The sequence below is a fragment of the Bactrocera oleae genome, chromosome 2 (genome assembly GCF_042242935.1).
Source record: "Bactrocera oleae isolate idBacOlea1 chromosome 2, idBacOlea1, whole genome shotgun sequence".
Classification (NCBI taxonomy): Eukaryota; Metazoa; Arthropoda; class Insecta; order Diptera; family Tephritidae; genus Bactrocera; species Bactrocera oleae.
In genome coordinates, this window is record NC_091536.1 from 12467869 (window position 1) to 12485443 (window position 17575).

General features: G+C 32.6%; 1 protein-coding gene across 2 annotated transcripts in view; it reads right to left on the reverse strand.

The window, feature by feature from the left end:
• Positions 1-17575, reverse strand: part of msi (RNA-binding protein musashi) — a 308511-nt gene that overhangs the window by 141848 nt on the left and 149088 nt on the right. The gene's annotated exons all lie outside the window — the stretch shown is intronic.

The following is a 17575-nucleotide window of genomic DNA, read 5'->3' on the forward strand; positions in this document are numbered from 1 at the left end:
GCCTGAAGATTGATGAACCTATTTGTCAAATTTTTTAGGGTTCAACTTCCGTGTACGCATAATGTATGTTATGTAGCAAATTCATTACTTAGAAAAAATAATCCAAATTTGATCGAACTTCTTCTGCCTTTAGACATATGCCATAGTGTTTTACAAATAATGGCGAAAAGTTTCTGAAAATTGGCTAATATCAAAGGTTCTTTTGGCGGCTTATAGGTTCATATTAAATCAATAGCTAAATGTATGCCGATTGGAAAAACTGCATTTAGTTGAAATAAAAATTTTAAATAAATTATGCCAACCATCAGAATGAATTAATTTAGCCATTTTATTGTCACTTTTAATCTGTTAAATGTGAAAACTAATTTTTTTCACACTTGCACGCGGTTTCGCTTAACATTAGCGCAAAATTCATTTAAAATGCTCTCTCTGAGCGCGCAAAACGACCGCAAAATGAGCAGCTACGCAAAAGGCAGCCAAAAGGGGCAGTGAAAAAAAATATATATACATATACGAGGTGTATTCAAAAAATAACGAGAATTTTGGTTTTGTGAAAAAAAATATTATTCATTTGTCTACATTAATGTTGTCGCCTTCAAAATAGTCTCCATTCGATATTATGAACTCATGCCAGCGCTTCTTCCAATCGTCGTAACATTTCTCAAATTCGATTTCGGGTATAGCCTTTAGCTCTTTCAGCGATGCATTTTTAATGTCTTCTACTCGTATATAATATATAAGGTTGGGCCAAAAACAAAAACTTGTATTTTTTCTTAGATACCATGGAAATTTCGCACGAAATGTCGAAAAAAATTCTGTTAAATTTTTGCCTTAAAATAATCAAATTTTAAACGTTAATATTTTTTAAACGGTTAGGTTTACGAAAAATGGTAAGCGACCATTTTGTTTTCTCGTTTCATAGCTTGTGTAATAAATTGAATATACAAAAGCTATGAAACAAGACAGTTTTAAGTAGTTAAAAGCGTGTCATGAATTTTTATATTTGATAATAATAAAAAAATTGAAAACTGTAAGGCGGAGGACCTTCGCGTTACAATTAAGATCTCATACTTGGAGATACTTTCTTAGAGGTGGCTATCAATCAATTTTTAGAGTACTAAGCCAAAACACAAATACTGTTTTTTTTTTACCCACCCTAATATCTATATATATATACATATATAGGTAGTAAGTTAGTAACTAAATCCCTTTGCGCATAGCACATTGCATACATTTATTGCCAGCATGCAACAAAAGTCAACGACGCGAAATGCCATGTCATGCCAGTTCCGTTGCCCAAGCCAGTGCCATTGCCAATGCCCTTAGCTGTTGGCAATGGCTGAGGTAGTGGTTGCGGTTGTGATTGCGGTTGCAATAGCTGCGAGCACAGAGCTGCTGTTGAGAGAGTCAGCCAAAAGTGGCACAACCTGCTGCACAGCCCTTTCTGCCCACTGCCGCATTGCATTTGCTGTCGCGTGAAGTATATCCATTAAATAGCAAAAACAAAGTGAAGAAAAAATGTGTGGTTTGAAGCGCAAAGAGATGAATTCGTAAAATTCACGCAAAGCAAATACAAAATGCACGACTTGTATAAAGACTAGGTGTGTGTTTAAGTGTATAGGTGTGTAGCGGAAATACAGATGTTGCAATGCACACACACTGCTCTTCTCAGACATTTGTGTAAACATGCCTTTAGTGGCACTCACTTTTATTGTCGCAACGTCACAATGTGAACAGCAGGCGAATTATGAACAACAGCAAAAGAAAAAAGAATAAAAACAACAACAATAACAAGCATACAAAATGAAGAAGCAACCACAAAATAAATACAGCACTTAGTACAGTACATATGTTTTTACGCATACACACATGCATATGCATAAATACGCATGTACTTAATGGCCATAAAGACATTCGCACTCGGTTGGCTAAGCCTTATAGTCGGCCTTCTGGTGCGTCAGCGGGCATGCAAGTTCAACAATGAGTTCAAGGTGAATCTCTGTCTGTCTATCTGCCCAACAGTACACACACTAGCGCCCCGATAGTGTCTCATTTGTGCACACAACTTGCCATGCAAGTACATACACATGTACATCAGGCTGTCGCATCTTTCAAGAAATCTTCACTGTCCTTACTCAACCGTAGTTTTTACTTTTTCCGTTTATTTGTCTGCTTTTGGTACTTTTCGCACGGTGTTCTTGTTCATTATTTGCAGATTTTCATTTGTGTATACTTTTGCTGGAGCACAGCGTAAACTTTCCCTACTTTACTCGAGGGACATACACCGATTTTTGCTCTTTGACTGGTAAAACTTTGTTGTTGCTTTGAAGAATTGCTCCCGTATTTTAAAGTTTTACGATGATTAACTTAAGAACTTTTTTTATAGAGCCCTGGTAGAGTTATGTAGAACTATTTGGTCTCATGTCTTACCTATAAAATCTTATACACACTCTCTCAAAAATCTCATTTAGTGTTTCAATCGTCCATAAAATGAAACATTTCTTTAATATATAATGAAAAGAAATAAATTCGGACCAATATCTAGAACTGGGGAAGCATACCAAAGTTAAGTCAAGAGAGACTTCTACATTACAGACTTCAAATTTCGCTCAAGTCACCACTGAATCTTCAGATTTCGAAATATTGCAGACCTAGATCTATACAGTAGTAAAGTATTAACTATACTTTTTTTTAATCTTTGTGATCTAGATAGATCCCTACCCAAACTGGTGACGGATATTGAAAAGTAAAGCCAGAGAGCTTAATCCTCTATTTTTTTAAGCTCGATATTTTTTCCTCCAACAATCTAGCATATTATGAAGTCACGGAGAGCTGGTATCTTACTCACAGTAGTCAAGAAGCACAGCATAAGCTTTGAAATGGGCTCTAGTGACTCTAACTATATTAAGGAAGGAATTAGCCACCCAACGTATTGCCCTTTGGGCGGTTTCTTAGAACATCGTGTAAATCATATGAGTCACACGTCTGCCGAAAGTATGCTAATCGAAAAAGCAGTCCTATTCTACTATGAGGTGAATACCTTTGATCTCAAATGATTGATCCGCTTAAATCGAAAAACTATAATTTAAAGCTTGTGTTATAAATTTCACACAGAAGAAGCTAAAAACTTAAAAGATAACAAACAAAAACCATATCATAAGTCAGCAGCCGCTTTCTTCTATTGTTCTCCGAATATCTTCATTGCTGAACTTTTTTGAAATTAAAATGACGGCGAGCATACAACTCGGCGCTGATTTTTGATGTGAAGCAACCACAGCAAAACGTCGACAGCATACAAATTTTCTAACACGAACACGTTCATTTCGTAATCATTAAGCGTTGCAGCAACAAATCACAAAGAAAAGCGCAATCAGAAATCGTCTTGACATTGACATTGTAAATTACATAAATTATTGTCTTGTTGACACTGTTAGCGACATTTTAATGTCAAATGTGTAGCGTAATAACAATTAAATTAAAATGCGACCACTTTGAACCACAACAAAAAGAAAAAAAACAAAAACAATAAAACAATAGAAATAATTAAAAAAAAAAATCAGTTACAAGTAATTAGTATAACCCATGGTGTAACGTGAACTTAATTCTCTGGAGATTGTGACAGACAAAGCACGACTAGAAGGAATGCTTTTTATTTCGGCTTAAAAATTCTTACTTACGAGGCTATAATACCCTGCACAGGTGCATTTTTATAGCTTGAAAGAGTGTAAAACAAAAATCCTTTTTTTTTTTAGTTTGATCGGTCCATTTAGATAGCAGCTATATGCTATCGTGGTTCGCTCTAAACTATATGCTTGGAGATTGCAGTGATGGTTGAGATAATAATCTGTGCAAAATTTTGTGAATATACCTTTTCAAATAAAAAAGTTTCCGTACAAGGACTTGAGCTTAATCGATCAGTTTGTATGGCAGCTATATGATATGGTAGTGCGATCTAAACAAGTTTTTCGAAAATTTCAGTGATGCCGCGAATAATAACCTATTTCCTGAAGATAACTTGTCAAATAAAAATGTTTTTTCTACAAGGACTTGAGTTGGATCAGTTAATTTTATGATAGCTATATCCTATAGTTGTCCGATATCGGCGATTTCGAGAAATTATTAGCTTCTTGGTGAAGTAAAGACTTGAGTTTCCGGTCGATATCTCAAAAACTGAGGAAATAATTGGCGTATGGCGTATAACATATACAGACGGACAGACTTATGGAGAAACGAACATAGCTAAGGCGACTCAGCTCGTCACGCCTTTATTTATTATTTGTACATACATACTTTAAAGGGTATCCGACGTTTCCGTTTGGGAACTATAAACATCGTGGCAAACTAAACTTAAACTGATCAGGGTATAAAAATCTTGTTGTATTTATTAACGACAAAAAAAAAATATATGTTTTGAATAAAGGGATACGAGATTAATTTTTACTTGAGTTCTAATGCAAAATTGTAAGTAAGATCTTACGAGCAAAAACGAGCGTGTTTAGCGAGCTTCCACTTAAGTCGACTAAACTTTTTTCTTACAAAATTTGAACTATGGACAAAACCTGAATTTATTAAAATATATTTCAGTCCAACAAAGTTCCAAATGAGTGAATTTCTATAAACAAACGTTTGTTAAGGAACATCTAAGTCGATTTTGTGCGCTGTACAGTTAAGCAAGCTTTTAAGCTTGCAAAATATAAAACTATTAGTTTTGAATAATATACCATTCTGTTGATTCTAACTTACATACAAAGCAAAAAAGCTTGAGTTGGGCGAATAAAAAATGTTTAGAAAATATTATTGATGAGCGCTTCATAAAACAAACAGTTTGATTCGAAGACCTCTTTAAAATTTCTTTTTGAGAAGAAATGTATAGTCTATGCCAAAATTTGTCGAGCAAAAAGTAGATTTTATTGGAAAAACTCAGAAAATTTCGTACGCATGAGTTGGTAAAGCTACACATGTGCATAAGTGTGGCAACTACACTGTAGGAATACAGCTTATTTTTATATATGCTATATTTTTATTGACGATTGAGGTCAATGCTTTGAAGCATTTTTAAAACTATATGTTTGTGTGAATTTGTTTCACTTCTTGTATATCAACAAGCGCAAATGAGCTATAGATTCGGAATCGCTTTAATGCGCATCACGTTTTTAATTTAAAATATATTATTGCCATTTGACACATGTCATGTGTGTGCTGCAGAATGGAAGGATATAAGGAATGAAAAGAACGCAAAGAGAGAGTGAGAGAAAAAATTCAATAAAAGTCTTGCACAAAAACTAATTTTTTTTTTTAATTGCAAGCGCAAATTCCTACAAACTTACTTATTGCGAAAAAATCTCAAATTTCATCAAAAGGAAAAAAACGAAAAGAAGGAGTAACAGCGAAAAATATTGCCAATTGTAGTCATCAAAATGTGAACTTTTATTACCTCGGGGACAAATTAAAATTACCATATACAAATCTTACTTTCCATTATTTTATTATACACAGTTTGCGCGTATTATTTTGCATTGTGAAAGGGGCACTCATTTACGAATTTGTTTTCGTTCCCTTTTATTGAAAATTCAACATTTTTGACATAGTTTACTTTTGTAATTTTTTAAATTTTAATTGTAATTTTTTTTCAAATATTGCTTTTCTTTAATTTGACTTTGGAAAAAAAATAATTGTTAAATGTAAAATATGATATTTTTAGGTTATGTGCATATCGGAAGCACTACTAAAACACTTTTTATGAACTCAATGCAAGTTTTTTACTCGAACTGTGAAATTATTTAAGTTTCATGTAAGTAGAATTAAACATATTAAGAAGTAAAATTTTGGTGAGTTTCTTACTTTTACGCTTTAAATATATTAACGTTTCTTCTACCAACTACCACTTGCAAAAACTAGTAAACGAGGTGTTCTTGAGTTACTATATATACTAAAATTTCTTATACCAATTTCAAAAGTTGATAATAAACAGCAAAAATTTTATTCAAATCCATCGAGGGGTTCTTGAGTTAGTATATGTTAAAAACACATTAAAACTTTCACACATTTAATAAGCTGAAACCATGCGTTTCTTCTGCGTTCCTTATAGCAATTACCAATTTCAAAACTCCAAGTATACAAAACACACTGGCCTAACGTAAAAACTACCTGAAAGCTGGTAGCCGATTTGAAAAAAATTTTCTACAGCATTCTATGTACGAATTATTTATTAAAATTATGTATATGTCAGCCTAAAAACCGCAATTTTGGGATTTAAAAAAAACTACTGTATCAAGTGTTTAAAAAACTTAAGAATATATTTTTAAAAATTTAAACAAAAAAACAATACAGTAAAATTTTTTTAACACAAATTAAATAGCTTGAGATATTTTGTTAAATAAAAAAGTTCTGAATTTAGTGTGTGTTTCAAAAACTTAAGAATATATTTTTAAAGATTTAAACAAAACAACAATACAGGTAAAATTTTTTTAACACAAATTAAATAGCTTGAGATATTTTGTCAAATGAAAAAGCTCTCAATTTATTCAAATAATTATAAAGTTGAACAATTTATTCAAATGCTATAGTCTTGCCTTGGATAATTAGCCATGCCAAGTTTTATGAAGATATAATGTCAAATAAAAAAGTTTCTATACAAGAACTTGCTTTGGTTGTTCAGTTTGTACGGCGACAGTTTCGAAAAATGAGTAGCGTCTTGGAGAGACACGAATCTGTGCAAAATTTCAAAGCGATTTCTCAAAAACTGAGGGATTAGTTTACGTATATACAAATGGACAGACGGATATGGCTAAATCAACTCAGCTCGTCCGCTGATCATTTATGTATATATATATTTCATAGGGTCTCCGACGTTTCCTTCTGAGTGCTACGAACTTCGTGGAAAACTTAATATACCCTGTTCAGAGTATAAAATTCTCTAGTAGAAGATAAAAATTGACAAAATGGCGGGAATTTAAAAAAAGTTAAATTTATTGAAAATTTTGGTCGTTTTTCGTTTTGAAACTGGTAGGCCATTATATAGAGAACTTTATACAGAACATGCAGAACATATTTTGATGAGTGATCGGAGCATTTGTAACATATACAAAAGCTAATTTAAAAAATGTAGTTTTAGGATGAACGGTTTTAAAGACTAACTGATGGAGCTGATTGAACTGAAAGGCTACACTTTAAAACGCTGGAACTCAAAAACTATTTCAGATATCGATTTAAAATTTTACCATAATGTAAAAAATAAACACAAAACAATTTAAGATTATAATTGAATGACTCTTTACAACCATTTATTTAAAATACTTGTCGACACCATCTAAACCGTTAAGTGGCCAGGAGGTGTTAACAATACATTGCTGTTACAATTGGAACATATTACAACAATTGGTCACGCAATGCCTTTAAAAAAAGCTAAAACGAAAACAAAAAACAAGAAATCGAATAAATATTAAATATGCTAAATGACCAACAATTATACGAATTTAAGGTTGGATGAAAAAAATGCCAACAACAAAATAACTACGCATGCACGCAACTGTATGTCAATGAATTGAATGTGTCAGTGCCACGCTGCGCTATGTGCCAAGTGGTAAAGGTGTGGCAGCGTTGTTATGACGTGCCAATTCAGGCGTGTAGAGCAATGATGCTCCAGGGACACTGGATACAAGATGATGACGAAGTTAAAAACAGACTAGAAATTGTTGTTTACACAAATGCATTGTTTTGATTAAATTACTAAATGTCGATGCGTGTTGTTGACAGTTTATGTTGCGTACAAACAAAAGGCATGTTGTCATATATAATATAATTTGTTTTTTGATTTTCGATTTTCCAAGAAATGGACCGACAATAGGTATACCCAGCCAATGAAAATTTTATTTTCTTTTTTTTTGTCTAAAGTTATTAAATTGTTCAGTTAAACGTGCAACTTGAAACTAATACGATTATATTATCTTTAAAAAAATCACATGTCTAGTGTTTAGTTGCCTTTTGGTGTCACATATCCCACATATAATTCAATGGTTTTTCGCCTAATAAGCCGGGTGAGAAGTTTAGTTCATAAATTGAACGAAAAAAATAAATGATTGCCACAAATCACTTTTTGAACAAGGTAACTATATTAGTTACTCGTAAGACAAACGGAAATGGAATGAAGCTGCTCTTACCAATGGCTTTAAATAATTTAAGCCTAGTTAAAATGGATAAAATCGGGAAGTTTTGACCACAAATAGCACACAGTTTGAGGAGGTCAATCGACAGCAAGCACGTAAATCTGGACTGTTCCTGCCTTCCTATTCTGCTACTGGCTTTTAATTATTTCATATTCTAACTATATACTTAGTGAATCGACCATCATTCGCATATTTCGTTAGCTTAAGCACATGTTCCAAATTTTCGATATTAATATGTACTTTCTATATTAACTTCTGTAGCTTTTACTGTTTCCTTATTTTTCTCTTCGAACTTTGTGCTATTTGTTCTCAAAGAGTCGCTTACAAATCCAAATGGGGGTCACTAAGGTAAAAGCACTATTATTTCAGACATTTTTGATCTTTTTCAAGCTGACATGTAACTCATTCGTTACCATTGCAATGCAAAATTTCAGATCGATATCTCAAAAACTGAGGGACTAGTTCGCGTATACACATACAGACAGGCTGACGTGGGTAAATCGAGTCAGCTCGACACGCTGATCATTTATATATACATATTATATATTCTATAGGATATCCGACCTTTCCTTTTGGGTGTAATACATTTCGTGACAAACTTAATATAACTTATTCAGGGTATAATGAGTTGGCAGAACTCTCCAAGTTGAACAGCAACATTACTACTTTATATAAATATATATATATTGACACTATTTATGAGTTCAATACTTAATTTTTGAATTTATCTCCATTTATTTTATCTGATATTTTGCTATATAATGCATTGTAAACTTCTAAAGAATCGCAAAACCTACGCAAATTCTTTTGAAGATTCATAAAGTACGAATTCTAAGGTTGAATTATTTGTGGTCGATAACAAAACCAGATAAATTCCTTTGTTGGCAAACAAAAACTGCAAAAATAAAATGATATAAAAATATGGGAATAATTTCAAAATTATTTTACTTATAAAATATCAAGTTGCTGAAAACTTCATGTGACTTAATTTGACGCTCTCCTAACAGCTAGATGCTTGACCTGTTTTCATGCTTATTCGCGGTGAGCGCTTTCATAATATCCAACAAGAGATGAGACTCATTGTAGTATTGTGTCGACAAGCGACGGATAATGTATTTTTTATACAAATAAGCGGTCGGTTTCGAAAATATCTTTTTGGATTTTTTTTAGTATATTTTTTATTTTTATTTATTTTTTCGTACATAGTTACACCCTCAAGCATACTTTAATTTTGAAGTACAATCGTAAAACTTATAATAGCTTAACTTCAAAAATTAGTATACAGTAATAAAAGTGCAGGCTTCAATTCACACATAAAGCACGTTTAGTGCGACATTCATGACTCGGTAACATACAAACGCTGTCGATCGTCGTACGATATGCAGTAAATTGGCGATTACGTGAAATATCAATAAACTTTAGGGAGGTGAACGCCTGAGACAATTACAAAAAAATTTTAACAAAAACAATACAAAATTAAAACAAAACAACAAAAATAATAAGAATCACAATAAAAATTAACGTGCCCCTCAGACGCCATATATGACCATCTGCAGGCATGTACATACATATCTCCAATATAAGTATGTACATATGCACGTTAATATGTTAACAAATAAAAAAGGTGTAAATGAGCTCAGCAAAAATTCATGCGAATGACTAAATTTTCGAAAATTCCTATATATACTCGTAATATTGGATTTTTGATTTTATCGTACAATTCAAATGCAAATTTTATACTTTTTTTTACAAAAATCTTTGCTTTTGCTCGAAGTTGAAGGTGTGACTAAATTATTTGCAAAAAATATTTAAGATATTCAATATTCTGTGTTACGAATTATTGTCTTAAGGAGCTTAGTGACCCCTTACAAAGGTTGTATACAATGGTTTTTTATGAAAGTAATTTCTATAACAAAAAAAAAAAAAAACACACACACATACGGTAGCCGTTGTTTGCTGGTTAAACGGCATGTAAAAATTAAAAAAAAAATTTTTCGAAAAATTACTTTGTGATACATAATAAATAATTTATTTGTATGTGCTAAAACCAGAAAAAATAAACCAGAAAAAACGTTAACTTTTATTGCACCGAAGCGATGATATCCTTCACAAAAACTTGATTATGATAGATCAGTTTGTACGGTAGCTATATGATATAGTAGTGCGATCCGAACAATTTATTCGGAGATTATAACATTGAATTGGAGAGTAATACAGTTCGAATTTCGTGAAGATATCGTGCCAAATAAAAAAGTTTCACACACAAGCTCTTGATTCAGATCGTTCAGTTTGTATGGCAGCTATATACAATAATGGTCCGATATAGGCGGTTCACACAAATGAGCAGATTCTTGATGAGAAAAGGACGTGTGCAAAATTTCAGGTTCACGTTCGCCTATATACAGACTAATAGACAGCCGGATATGGTAAATCGACTTAGCTCGTCACGTTGATCATTTGGATATATTATATAAATATAGAGTCTTTGATGTTTCTCTCTAGTTGTTACAAACTTCATGATGAGCTTCAGGGTCGAATGACAGCATAACAAAGTCGAAATTGCAGTCGAAATGCTGCAAAGAGAGCTGTGGTGGCTATTTGCCCAACATTTTGAATCATAAATGGCATACAATTACTTGCATAACCAAAAATCAAACCAAACAAAAAACAGAACCCAACTTGTGTAAATTTGAGTGTTTTATTTTATTTTAACATTACGTGGTTCTTATTGGTAGACCTTTTGTTATTTTTTATATCATACATTGCAATTTTGATTTCGCGCTCAGTATATCAGACGGTCTACGCGCCGCAAAAACTTTCAATTTCCATTCATGCAATTATTACATTTTACAGTATTTAGCACTTGGTTTTCTTCGTTTTTGTTTCATATTTGTTTATTTGGCAATTTTATGCTGTCTCCACTTTTATTTTGCTTTGTCTGTTGTATGCTTTTGCTTTGCGAAATAAATGTAGGTAACCTTGATGCTTAGTCATAAATAAAACAAATAATAATATAAATAATAAATAATAAAAGCTAAAGCAATAAGTAATGAAATTGAATGGATGGAAAGGTGGTAAATAATAAATGTGACAAGAAAAAAAATCATATGACAAATGAATCAAAATTCTAAGCGGAGTAAATTCGGAAACCCGAATGCACAAAAACATTTGCACATAAATTCCGATTAAATATTTTTCATAAATAAAAGCATTGCAGATGACATCGATTTATTTCGTTATTTTTCAAAGCATCCATTATCATCCCTGTTGCCATCAATTTACTTTATTGCAATCGTTCGACGGATGACATATGTACATAAAGGCGCGTGAAAAAAGACATACTCGTACAATGATGTGCAAACGCATTTTCGCATTATTTCTTTTTGTCATATTTTTTTTTGAATATTTAATCAATTGGGGTATTAGCGACGTGGTTAGTTGCAATATTCACTGGATCGTAGAGGTTCACTGGAACTCCAACCAAAAGCCTTCAGCGTTTGGTTTGGCGACTGCATGACTTTGATAGAATCATTATAAAGTCAAAGCATGCGAGGATTTCCGAATGTTTAGACACGTGTTCATTTAGAAACCCAGATTTTTTGAGTATGATAGCAACTTTAGCGACCATACACCTTTCGACGATATCTATGGGCACAATATGCAGAACAGCATAAAGGTCATGGTTGAAGTGGATCTTAGTGCACCACACAGGCTGATGAGCGCCACCCGTTGAACGCTCTCTAGTGTCCTTGCAAGTGTGCTATTTTCTAGGACTTCTTTTGGTGAGTGACCCCACCTTTTGTCAGTGACCCCTCCTCTGCAGCAGTTTAAGGCTATCAATCCCTTTCGTGCTCTCTTCTCAATATTAGGATTCCATGAAAGCTTCCTATCTAGAACTTTTCGAAACTTTTTAGTTAAGGTGTCCTCACTTTCATAACACCCACTCTCTCTTTAACTGTTAACTAACTATTCGACGTTCATTCCCCTTTTTCTATTTTAAAACTGTCAAAATTTAAGGAAATATATATCTCTAAATTTCCGCCTTCACATTGAACCAGCAAAGATTCAGTTAGTTTTAAGAATATGCTATATTTTATAGGCAAGAGTGTCCATAAAGTTATAGATCTACTGCAAAAACTAGAGATATATAATTGATTTTCGAGTAAACCTCATTGAAGGCAGTTCCAGAGACTAACCACTTGTTCTAAGTCTCAGTAAATCCAAAACCATTGGCCCCAACTACTTTGGTTTCGTCTTTCCGTCTTCTTGAAACAGCATTTATTCAGAGCCTTATTTTTCACGGAATATATTCGTACCAAAACCAAGATACCTGTTATTATCGTAAATTAAAAAATTTAACTATACTACTGCTAGACCGCATGAAGTGAGAAATAATAAAACAGGTTTAAGAACCACCGGTGAATAATGATGCAATCATTTGGAACGAATAACTTTGATAGACCGCCGAGGTTATAGGTTCTAAAAATACGCAAAAAGCGGGCGTTTATGATTTATGTAACTTTTAGGATGAGATTTCAATAGAACCTTCATAGCAATACATCCTTAGATGACCCATCAAATTTAAGTACTGTCTATACTTTAACAGAGTCTTTGATTAATTTATTTTTAAATTATCACAAAATCGCCCACTCAACCAACCTGAGAGATGATGACCTTTCGTGCTGCACCACCTACGAAGCCTTAATTAATAAATTTCAAATACTTTTGACACACTTTCCATAGCGAAAAATGATTTTCCAAGAAGGCCAACACTTACAATCTCCACTACATAATTAAAATGAATCCATACTTGTCTAAAATGCCAGCAGCGTTGATGCAGCGATAAAGGGAACGAAATATATACCCAAAGACACAAACATATAGACCTGAATAAGCATAATTTGAAACACAGAAACCCATTAAACAAATTGTTACTTTGAAGAGACAGCCAACAAAAACACTGTAAACTCTTTATACCTATACATTTTCGACAACTATGCAAGCATATTAGGGCGTGCCTGAAATGTAGAAATATTAGTATGAAGTGAGCGCTAAGATACAAATGTGTTGGTAGGGAACATTTGTTGTAAACTAGACTTAATTTTTCACAGTTTGGTTCGCTTGACATCTTTCAAACATATTAAAAAATCTTAGAGTCATTTAAACAAACAACATCATATTATTTCATTGTGTTGAAAATCTTAAATTTTGTACCAGAATGAGGGTTTCTATTGGCATGATATCCACAAAAGAAGGTCAACATGTGTAAAAAGCAATGGTAAATATTTTGAATACATTTTTTTTTTTACTTTTCTCATTCAAATAAGTATCTTATTTCATACGAGTACACCTGATAGTAATAACATATTTCAACAAATCTATTCATTCATAAAGAAAAACAGTATTGAAGTGCGTTTAAGCTTGAGATTAAGGGAACAAAGTTCAAATTTATCTTTGGGAACAACAAACGATAAGTTCTTATTATTTGATAACCAAAATTAATAATATTTTAAAAATGTACATATAAATTTTAGCGTTGATTAGAATCGGATAGGGTGTGGCACAGGGATGATACAACTAACCTAAACGTTTTCAACAAGGATCAATTTTTATCTCAACACACATGTTAGTGTTGATTTTGGATATGAGATAGGAAAAGTTCTACATAGTGCTCTAACCGAGATGATATAGGTGATGCTTTCAAAAGCTATAAGGGAATGATAATTGAAATATATATAATGTGAATTTGGACCAAAATCAAAAATTATCACTTAATAAATTATTTTTAGGATCACCTTAATACACAAATATCATATTTAACAGTGCTACATGCAACAAAAGGTGGGAAATGGGATGAGCATAGCAAATTGCCGGATATAGTTTTGTTTTTACTTACAATTTATGTTTATCCCGAACAAAACAGAGAAAAACACGGTAAAGGAAGCGGTGAAAACATTGCCAAACCGGATAGTCAAAGTACAGCAGAATAATGGAAATGCAATGACTGAGGAACAGAAGCAAAACCATAATGTTTCGACAAAAATATTTCCACATTCCACATTCCTACCAAATATCACGGTGGAATATTAGAATTTCTATAATTGATGGTATGACAAAAACAATTATTTCAAACAAAAAGTAACTAGCGTAAAATTTTAAACATTATATGTATGTACTAATGGTAAATGGTAGGAAGCAGACAGCAGAGAATCGGTGAATAATGAATGCAGTGAAAAGCTTAAAATGTTGTCGGCGAATAAATACAGCAAAGATTCATTTAAAAGAATGCAGACCAAAGCGCGGAATTCACTCTAAAAGACACATAGCTAAGAATATATGTATATGGTATATTAGTATATATATATGTAGAAGCCGCGAATTTTCTACAGCACGAAAGATAATGGATGCTATTCGAAATAGAATTGTAAGCTGTAAAGGTTTGAAAAACGGAATGAAGCCAACTAACCACTTGTAGTTATTATTTTACTTAATTACAGCTTGGAAAATTGTTTCTGTTTTTGGATTGTTAGGCGAGTAAATTAGCGGAAGGAGTATAACGGTATAGTAATTTTGGTAGAAAATAGCAAATGAGAAACTTTAAGGAAGCATTGTAATTGCCTAGGGAAATTGCGAAAGAAGTTGCAGAAAAGCTAGTCAAAGCCAAAGCAATGAACTATTTTAAGTCACATCTCTTTTATTAAAACTCATAGAAAAATAAAAGCAATTAAACGGACATAATAATTTCTACAAAATATAAAACAATAGCAACTATTATATTTTTCATATGCTATATGATCAAATGCAGTTTCCGATGAACGCATTTACAAAAACTGTGTTACGCAGACGCCTTCGGCTCTTATGTAACAGCTATAAGTCTACAACAAATTTTTATGTTATTATGCCTGAACAGGGTATATTAAGTTAGTCACGAAGTTTGAAACGCCCTAAAGGAAACGTCGCAGACCCTATCAAATTTATATGTGCTAGATGTAGATGATAAACAGGGCGAGCTGAGTCGATTTATTTATGTCCGTCTATCTGTCTGTAGCCCCTCAGTTTCTCAGATATCGATATAAATTTTTACTTCCTCCTTTTTCTCTTAAAAAATACATTGGCAGTTATAGAGGGATTCATTTAAACAAGGTGAATAATATTTTAGCCACCAAAGGTCTTAAAATGAAATAGACAATATTCTGGAATAAGTCACTAACAATCAGTTTAGACTGACTTGGAATTTGAGTAGTTCGGGAAAACTCAAACTATGAGTATATGACTAGTTGCGTAACGTCTGTCAAATGGTGAGATTTAGTCTGTAAGAACCGTGATCGATACTGTCCAAGAATTCTTAGCCTAAGTTATGTATTGGCTAGAATGTTGTTAGTAGCCACTTTTATCTTCCATTCGGAAATGGGCTGGTTGTTATCTATTTAATACAAATAATTAATTAATAACTGACTTACATAGGTTTGTGTATGCCCAGTACGTGGCACTGTATTGTATTTGTAGAACTTTAAATTATATAACTAGTTGGAAGAAGAGTAGCTTACCTGCAAAGAATAAAGAGAAAAAACATAAGAAATTAAATATTATATTTGCAGTTTGTTATAATGCTTATAAACTATATTCAATAATATCGTAGCATATACTATGGTGACCGCTAAATTTTAGAAAATTTTTATATCATAGTTCCCAAACCTCTATTCTACAGCTTTACCACAATCAACAACATTTATGAATTTTGAGAACGATTACTCTTTGTTTTCACATTTATAAAGGATGTTTTTTTCGACGTTTGGTATCAGTAAAGCAATATTTTTTTTTCGAAGTTAGTCTTTTTTAGAGCTGCGATTTGATTTATACTTAGTTTTGTTTGATATTTCATAACTAACAGATCTACTGCGGAACAACGTTTGCAAATCGCGCAAATTTATCACGAAAACGAGTTGGCCACCAATCCCGATTTTCAAAAGAAAATTTTGTTCAGCTATGAAGCTCAGAAATTTGTACTGTCATTATTAAATACTATATATATATATTATATTAGAGAACTAAAAAAAGAGAGAGAGAGAGAGAGAGAAAAAATCTAAATAATTGGTTGTATCGGAGATATGTGATATTGTTGTCCGATTTTGTTTATTTTCACTGTCATTGTTAGGCGTTTATTAAAGAAGAGTTATGCAAAATTACATGCTCTTTGCTTTTTAATTAAAAGTAGGCAACCGAAAAGTAAAATTATTGAATAATATGTTGTGTGGAAGATATGTGATATATAAAGTGATCAATTTCATTCGGATATCTCAAAACCAGACGAAGAAATTTTTTTTATTCCGAAAAATTAAGCTTCACTTAAAAAATCGCTGGTTCGAAACCAGTTTTAGAACCATATTCTCCTACATAAAATTGTTGAGAATGATCTGTAGGAAAACACCTTTTATATATAATTATAAATTAGTACTGTAACATACTTTTAAAATATATATGGAACTCGTCAAGTCGAACAAGTCTTTGCTGCGACATACACTTTTTTAACTATTTTTTCAATTTTTTTTTCATCTTTTTTTTGTCTTTTTATTTTGTCGTGCCTGAGTTAGGCCTTCTAAACTTTTATGCACTTGCTTGTGTACATTTTAAAGTTATTTTACAAATGCGGTCGATAGGCAATGTTATGTAGCAGCCGTATTTGATGATGTCGGACACGTGTTAGCTGCTACACATTGCAAATGTACAACAATCTGCACAAATATATATACACCATATTTATATATATTTTTTTTCGCTTGGTATTCTAAAAATTTGGTTGATAGACAACTCTAAGAAAGTCTCTCCAAGTATGAGCCTTAATTGTAACGAGAAGGTACTCCGCTTTACAGTTTTCTATTTAGACCCTGCACAGGGTATATTAAGTTTGTCACGAAGTTTGTAACACCTAGAAGGAAACGTCGGTGACCCTATAAAATATTATATATACATAAATGATCAGCATGATGAGCTGTGTTGATTTAGCCATGTCCGTCTGTCTGTATATATACAAACTAGTCCCTCAGTTTTCAAGCTATCGATCGGAAATTTTGCACCTGTTTTTTTCTAACTAAAAAGTTGGCAATTTTTTTTATGAATTTTGAAAAAATAATAATTTGCCAACGTTGGAACATTAGTAAATTCTCAAGAATCTCAAGAATACATCGGTTTTCGTTTGGGGAACGCTCCTGAGTTGGAAATTCATGACCGGATATAAAGCTGGGTGCTCTTCGGTTGCGTAGACCCGATTGCGTGGGTTTGCATAAGACCACCATTGTTCTGATTGAAGAATAATATCTAGACCCGGTTTGGAGGGGTAGCATAATGGGCAGCGCTGTCTTAGCCCTTGCTTACTTTCAAGTTTTATTTATTATTCCTAGATATTTCATAAA